Consider the following 8,395-nt stretch of genomic DNA (forward strand, 5'->3'; position numbering starts at 1 on the left):
CCTACGTGACAAAACAAGTTCTAGACTGGACACACAATCCAGTTGAGTGACAACGTTAATGGGATTGTACCCATGGCTATTCTCTCTCTCTCTCTCTCTCTCTCTCTCTCTCTGTATGTGTGTGTGTGTGTATATATATATATATATATATCTATCTATATCTATCTATCTATCTATCTATATATATATATATATATATATATATATATATATATATATATATATATATATGGTGCTGTGCTTTTCTGCATTTGACACGTTTGTCTACACCATGAATCATTTGTGCACATGGTAGATTTTTATGAAAAAATCTAACAATAACATATACACAAGTCAAGACCTGACATACATGTACTTAAAGTAAACCTGCATACTCCCATGCCTTTTTAGAATATTGATAATAACTTCACTATGTAAAGACATGAAGATCTGGTCTGTAAATGAACAGAAGCCAGTCTCAAGCAGCCTGCTGCTGTGACCTATAGCTGGAATTGACCATGGCATGCCCAGGGAGCTTTCAAGACATGTTTCGAAATCATTACAGAGGGTTCTGGAAGCTTCTAGAATCTCTGAGAAGCCAGTGGCTCAATATAGAATCTTCTAGAATCATACATGGATCTGAAGAACTCTGTGTCAGCATTATAAAGTATTGCTGAAACACACACAGGTTTTTCATGCTTAAATATTATTTCACAATTTAAAAGAATATTTTTTAATTCTGAATTAGTTGAAGAGATATATTAGAAATATACAATTGTACCATATTGTGTTTTTTAAAAATCTGCCAAGAGTATAAATAACCCCCAGAAAGGAGAACACCACCATTCTGTACAGGAGAATGTGTCATTTATAAATTGGTTTATGCATATCTTTTTGATAGAGTCGAACATGATCATTTTTGCCTCTGAAGACATTTTTAGAGGTACTATGACAAATATTACTTGGTTTATTTAGTTCATTAGTTTGGAAAGATAAAATCTTACAGGAAATACATTGTCAGCACAATGTTGTAAAATCAGGCCCATTGATTTAGACACTGTAGAGCTGGGGGTCTCTGAGAGCTGGTAATAGTATATCTCATGTTGATTTAGACGCTGTGTAGAGCTGGGGATCTCTGAGAGCTGGTAATAGTATATCTCATGTTGATTTAGACACTGTGTAGAGCTGGGGGTCTCTGAGAGCTGGTAATAGTATATCTCATGTTGATTTAGACACTGTGTAGAGCTGGGGGTCTCTGAGAGCTGGTAATAGTATATCTCATGTTGATTTAGACACTAGAGCTGGGGGTCTCTGAGAGCTGGTAATAGTATATCTCATGTTGATTTAGACGCTGTGTAGAGCTGGGGATCTCTGAGAGCTGGTAATAGTATATCTCATGTTGATTTAGACACTGTGTAGAGCTGGGGGTCTCTGAGAGCTGGTAATAGTATATCTCATGTTGATTTAGACACTGTGTAGAGCTGGGGGTCTCTGAGAGCTGGTAATAGTATATCTCATGTTGATTTAGACACTGTAGAGCTGGGGGTCTCTGAGAGCTGGTAATAGTATATCTCATGTTGATTTAGACGCTGTGTAGAGCTGGGGGTCTCTGAGAGCTGGTAATAGTATATCTCATGTTGATTTAGACACTGTATAGAGCTGGGGGTCTCTGAGAGCTGGTAATAGTATATCTCATGTTGATTTAGACACTGTGTAGAGCTGGGGGTCTCTGAGAGCTGGTAATAGTATATCTCATGTTGATTTAGACACTGTGTAGAGCTGGGGGTCTCTGAGAGCTGGTAATAGTATATCTCATGTTGATTTAGACACTGTAGAGCTGGGGGTCTCTGAGAGCTGGTAATAGTATATCTCATGTTGATTTAGACGCTGTGTAGAGCTGGGGGTCTCTGAGAGCTGGTAAGAGTATATCTCATGTTGATTTAGACACTGTAGAGCTGGGGGTCTCTGAGAGCTGGTAAGAGTATATCTCATGTTGATTTAGACACTGTAGAGCTGGGGGTCTCTGAGAGCTGGTAAGAGTATATCTCATATTGATTTAGACACTGTGTAGAGCTGGGAGTCTCTGAGAGCTGGTAATAGTATATCTCATGTTGATTTAGACACTGTGTAGAGCTGGGGATCTCTGAGAGCTGGTAATAATATATCTCATGTTGCTATAAATGGAAAGTGAAGACCGGAAAAGCTAGCAGTCATGGAAGAATTCCCTGAAGACCAGCACCCTCAACATGAATAGCGTATTAAAACAAATTGTCATGCACACCAGACAAGTGGGTCCCAAGATATAGTCAGATGTCACTGCAGTGAAATCTCTCTTTTAAGGCTTCATGGTTAAGGGCATTCTATTGACACAATATACTGTAAAGCCACCTTGAATATAAAGGCCACTATCTGCAGTAAAGCATCAATAAAACTAAGATCAATGGGAATGCACCCCCCATTTAAGGCCAGAATTGCTTGCTCCCTCAGCTGGCCTGTTCTGTGAAGCTTACAATTACAGTATGGGGAAGAACACCTTTATATCCAGGGGAGGTTTCATCAGCTTAATTCGCCCAAGGCACAGTGTACAGATGTTTTTTTCTGCTCTGACTTGCAGTTTTCTTCAGAACCAGCTCAACACCTGTTTCTGAGAAAAACTTATTTAATGTCAATGCCAGGAACACCTTCATTGCAGGAATGACGTATAGAATGGTTTACAGGTGCTTTAAGTTTGTTTTTCTTCCTTTTAGAAAAGTAGTGGAACAAACGTGCACTTGTGCGAAACATTTAAAAATACATTTTCTAAATCAATTTTGCGGGGCAGGCACTACTAGTTATGCTTAATAAAGCTTCACATTTCTAAATGACAATTATAAATAATAATTTTGTTATTATAATTTTGTTACCCGCAATAGTTTAAATGGAACGCACGTGTAAATAATGTTTTTGGATCAAATGTGTTTAATTTGAAAATTAAGTTTGTGCTAGATATGGCAGGGTTGGGAGGAGTTGGGGTAGAATCCCTAGTGACTAATAATCACTGTGTATATTATTTATTTATGTATTTATTAGACGCCCTTATTCAAGGCGATTTACAGTTGTTACAAAATGTCACGTTACACAGCTGTATTTTATACAACAGTTATAAAATACAAAGAAGTTAGTGTTAAGAGCAAAATCAAGTAAGAGAAAATAAGGAACACATTAAATTAGGTTTGAGAGCGATTTGGACTAGGAACAGTTAAACTTACAGTAAAATGATTTGCTTTTAAGAGTATACCGGGGTTGTAGTGTTTTGCGAAGGGGTTATTGTATGGGATTGTATAATTTAGTTGTGTTAGTGTAGACTGTAGCGGCTTCCTGGAGCGGGGCCTCCCTTGTATGTATGTGGCCGTGTTCTGCCATCGCTGGTACCGACACTTGGTTTTGTTTTGGGTTTTTTTTTGTACTTTCTTACACAACACTATATTCAATATATCGACACACACACACACCGTGTTTGCTACAGTATCAAATTACAGGACACAGATACTGATTGTTTAGTATATGTGGTACGTACTGTACTGCCAAAACAATACTATTATTAATTCAATAATTGTAATACACCGCAATGTGCTGGGGGTTCATGCAGCCTCTGAATACAGTATTTGGTTTTTTACGCGTTATTCTGCCGTTTCGTTCTTCGAACGCCTTGTCTTCTTTCTCTTCAAACCTTGAAATTGCATCATGTGAGTTAGGGCACGGGGCCAAAACACGACATAATGTTTGCTTTAAGATGTGTGCATTGGCAAACGTATATCAAGGAAGCGCATAGTTACAAGACGTTCTAAAAACGCTCCAGGAACGCCTATCCAAGTTGTTTGCGCTCAAAAGTAAAAGCACAAGCTGTTCAGTACATTAAATATTGTGTATATATATATACTGGCCTGTGTTATCGACTGCTCTCTTTAATGGCCGATGCATTCCATGGGACGGATATATTTGTGTCTCATAAACCTGCTGTGCAGGAGCTCTGGTGTTATTTAACATTGCTAGTGGAAGGTGTTGTTTTGCAATAAATGGCAGCACACAAAGCAGCATCTGGTAAGGAGAACTGTTGTAAAGATGCATATACAATACACATACCCCCTTGAATATGCATGTTGGTTTCCCAGGCTTTTCCCATGTTTATACCACACATGTACTATAGTTTACCCTAGTTTACCACAGGTTTGCATGTCTTTTAATATGCTTACCTCTGGGCTTTGCATTGCTTACCCTGCTTTCACTATGCTTTATTACACTTTGCTAGGCTAGTATTGTCAGTTTGACTGTCAGTTAATCAATTATAATTGATCACAGCACCAAGTGTAGTAAAATATTGAAATAAAGCTGCTGACACCCAGATATCTTGGCTGAGGATATAGAAGATCTTTGCGTATCTGGGATCTCTTCTGCCACTCCTCAGATCAGTTGAAGTTGCTCTGTAATACCAAGCTGGCCTCTTGTCTGATATTAGGATTACATTTGGATGATCCTTGCAGTGGATTTTCAAAAGTACCTAAACACAAACAAAATGCTAACTGTGCGCAATTATTTTAAGTGAAAATAAAAACAAATATTCACTTAATTTTGCTTATTATAATCATGGTGTGATGCAAAAACATAATAAGCTGCAGCCATTTCAGTGTTGAAAATGAAGTTGTGAGTTATCACGTTTTTCCAGGTCAGCCCTCAATGGATGGTTTTATAGTGGTACGTTGCATTTGTTAGTTATGGCTATGCGTCGTGCAGGAAATGCACTTCGAAGAACATGTTTACTGCTTCCAGAATTTCAGATGCAGAGCTTCAGAGCTTGTAAAAGTTTGTGCTGCACATCAGCAAGTTAAATGAAAACATACTGTTCCCTCCTCTCTGCCAAGACACAGAACTGGACCTGTGTTTACACACAGTGATCACAGGCAATGCCTGAATCATGTGCTCCCTGTATTTTTTACATGCCCTGGGAATCTGGTCAAAATGGTGTGCCAGAGCAGCAGTGGCAGATCCAATGCATTTCAGATTGAATGCATTATTATTATTATTATTATTATTAGAATGTTTAACAAAGATTATAAAATAATAATGGTGCTCAAATACTGTATGGTGGTAAGCAAATGCATAATTGTGCATGTCATTAAATATGGATTTAAAGAGAATGCATGAACATGCTAAATGTATCGAGCTCTGTGGATGCGTTGATGTGTTTACTATGGGCTTGTGTGCTATCTATTGTATACATAAGACCGAGCTGACCACTTTGTTTTCAGTTTTATGTATATTCATTCATGTAGTCCCATGCAATCTGGCACGTTGCCATTTTCTTATGGCAGTTATACCTGGAGGGACTCAACCAAGCTCAACCTGTAATGCTGCGTCATTCATATGATTAGTGCTGATACTGGTAAACTAGAAGCAAGGTTAAACCAGCAGGTCTCAACATCTATCATAGCTTAGCAAGAAAATGCATGCACTGGTCTGGAGCCAAATAAAAAGTCAAGTCTTCTTTATTATTATTATTATTATTATTATTATTATTATTATTATTATTATTATTATTTTAAAATAATAAATATATAAGCCACCTCTCCTACCAGCACAATCCTATATATTACATTTACATAGCCTGCAGTGGCATTGATTTAGAATCAAACTTAAAAGGCTAACATGTCTGAGCCCAGATATTGTTAATTATTATTATTACAGCAAATTAAACAGCACTGGCCTATACTGTATAGATGTGGTGTTTTATGATTTGTATTTTTGGGAAAATAAAATGTGCGCTAAGACACATCTAACATAATGTCCCTTATTTGCATTGTATATGCTTTTATACATACCTATATGATGTCTTGTAGAGTTGTAAAAATATATTTCACTGATTATATATTCATAAACTACGTCTTGGTGCGCCCAAATACAGGGCCTACACTAAAAAGAATCCTGGGCATTTCTTATGAAACTCCCCTTTGAACTCAACAGGAGATTCTATATAAAACAGGTCCAACAGTGCTGTGGTCTGATATACACCCATTCTAATGTAAAATTCTGTGAGCGCTAAAGTGGATTATTTAGGGTTATGGTGTCCTATTGTTTACTAACAGTAATCCACTATGAATTAATACACAGAATGCGTTAGTGAATACCTAACTTCTACAAAACAATGGTGAAACGGCAGGTGGTTTTCTGCGCACGCCAATCCAAATGGTTTGCTGTTAGTTTGATGCAATATTTTTCACAATGGTGTAAATCTGGGAAAAAAATTGCGACACCACCCCGCATCTAAAACGTCAAACTTGTAGCAGAAATATAAACTTCCCACCACGCCCGGCCTGGGATGAAGTCATTGGTATTAAATCCACATCCTGTGATTCGCAGCACACCTGTTGTGACCAGGTGACTTAAGCAAACATATTATATGAAAGGCCCTCCTGGTCCACATATAAATTCAATAACACACATGCCTTCGCTGTGCAGTATTACAATAAGATAGCTTCCAATAAAGTTATTTTTACAATAGTGTACCGTATTACTTCAATTTGGCTCCGCAGCGTTTATATTAAATTGATCAAAATAGCAGCGTGTGGCTAACCTACTTTGACTACAGTACATTTATCAGTTACCGACAGCCTATGAGGTGGGAGTTGGAAGGTTCAGGGGAGTAATGTTTCAGCGAATCAGGAGTGTGTATTGGTTGTTAAGGGGCGGGACAATGCTGGTGTGGCAGTTAAATCCAAGAGTGTGATGTGAATGTTTTTCTGCACCAAAAATTACCTCTGAATATCAGCTTGATTTCTGTAAAAACTACAATATAACCTATTTTTCTCACTGTAACTTGCTTGTTTGCAATTTCTCAGCAAGGTAAACCGAAACTCAATCTCCTCATAGACAGTAAACACATTGTTGTTATTTGTACTGGATAGAGTTGGGGAATTACAATTGACCTAAAAACACCTATAAGAATTTAAGAAGGGCTGCTGTTCTGTACGTAGTTTATCTTGGGCTTTCAGAACTGTACTACCAAAAAATAAAATGTGCTTACTATGTGTGTACATTAGTTTGTAAGGTACCTGCTAGATAGAGGCTCCCATCTCTTCGGGGGCGTTACATGTGCATTGTCAGTGTTGCGCGTTTATTTGTGTGTGTTATTTTTAGTAGGTGAAGAAAAAATACCTGATGACTCCTAATAACCAGAAACACGTGGTTTTTAAAAATGTTTTATATAGCATTATGCCGGAATGGAGGTTAAAATATTCCCAACAATAGCAATACAAACACCAAAACAAGTTATTTGTTCACCAAAACACCTAACATCATCTATAAGTGCCTTTATATATACAAAAAATGCTATTTTCCTTTGAGTACATTTTTTTTAACAATAAACTCCTCTACACTGTGTTGCTGCATGGAGTGAATACAACTTACCTTGCTTTGTAATCAAACAAAAATGAACATAGAATACCACGATGCAATAATACTATAATACGCAACAGGTTTAAAATATAAAAACTATATATATATATATATATATATATATATATATATATATATATATATATATATATCAGGACGTTTCTGACAAAAAAAAAAAAAAAAAAAACGTTGCAACGTTCTGCAGCCGTCAGCAATGTTCTGCGGGTAAGAGGTGTGTTTAGAGCAACTCGTGGTTAGGGGGCTGGCACAAGAAGGAGGTTATATAAAGGCTATGCAGCAAACCAAAACAGCTTCCACACACCAAAAAAAGAAGTTTGTTTGGTTCCCTCGCCATCTGCGTATTTGGAGCAGTGGGCTGCCGGCGGTTTTGCTGGCTGGAGCTGTGCGTGCGTTAACTGGGTGAGAGACGGCGTAGTCATTAAGATAACGGGGTTTAACTTAAAATGATCGGAAGTAATTCTATTTATTAGGAAATGCGCAAAAGAAAAAGGAGAACGTGTCGTTTTGGAATACAACAACGAACGAACCAGAAGGGAGACAAAAACAAAACACGTTTTATTAAAAGTTCGATGTAAATGATGTTTCGAGTGTGGATTTACCAAGTGTGTGGAAAATATAGACACAACAAACGATTGGGAATATGTCTTGTGTTATTTTTTTAAATGGCAGAAAATAATTGTGATGGGAACATTACAGTAATCTCACTGCTAAAGATCGATTTTACAAATGTGGTGACAGTTATTATACAATGCTTTTAATACTGTATCTGCAATCGGCAACGAAGGAATACTGCGCAGGAAGTTTTTGTTATTGAAACATTGCTTGATGCATGCATGCACGAAAGTTATGAAAATTCTGACGGTTGTTTTATTGTGTTCAAAAAGCAATCCAGTAAGTGTTTACGCAGCCATTACTTTATTTCAGTACCACTCGGTAATAAATCTGAAAGTGGACCACTTAATTGTGT

The sequence above is a fragment of the Polyodon spathula genome, chromosome 27, assembly GCF_017654505.1.
Source record: "Polyodon spathula isolate WHYD16114869_AA chromosome 27, ASM1765450v1, whole genome shotgun sequence".
Lineage (NCBI taxonomy): Eukaryota > Metazoa > Chordata > Actinopteri > Acipenseriformes > Polyodontidae > Polyodon > Polyodon spathula.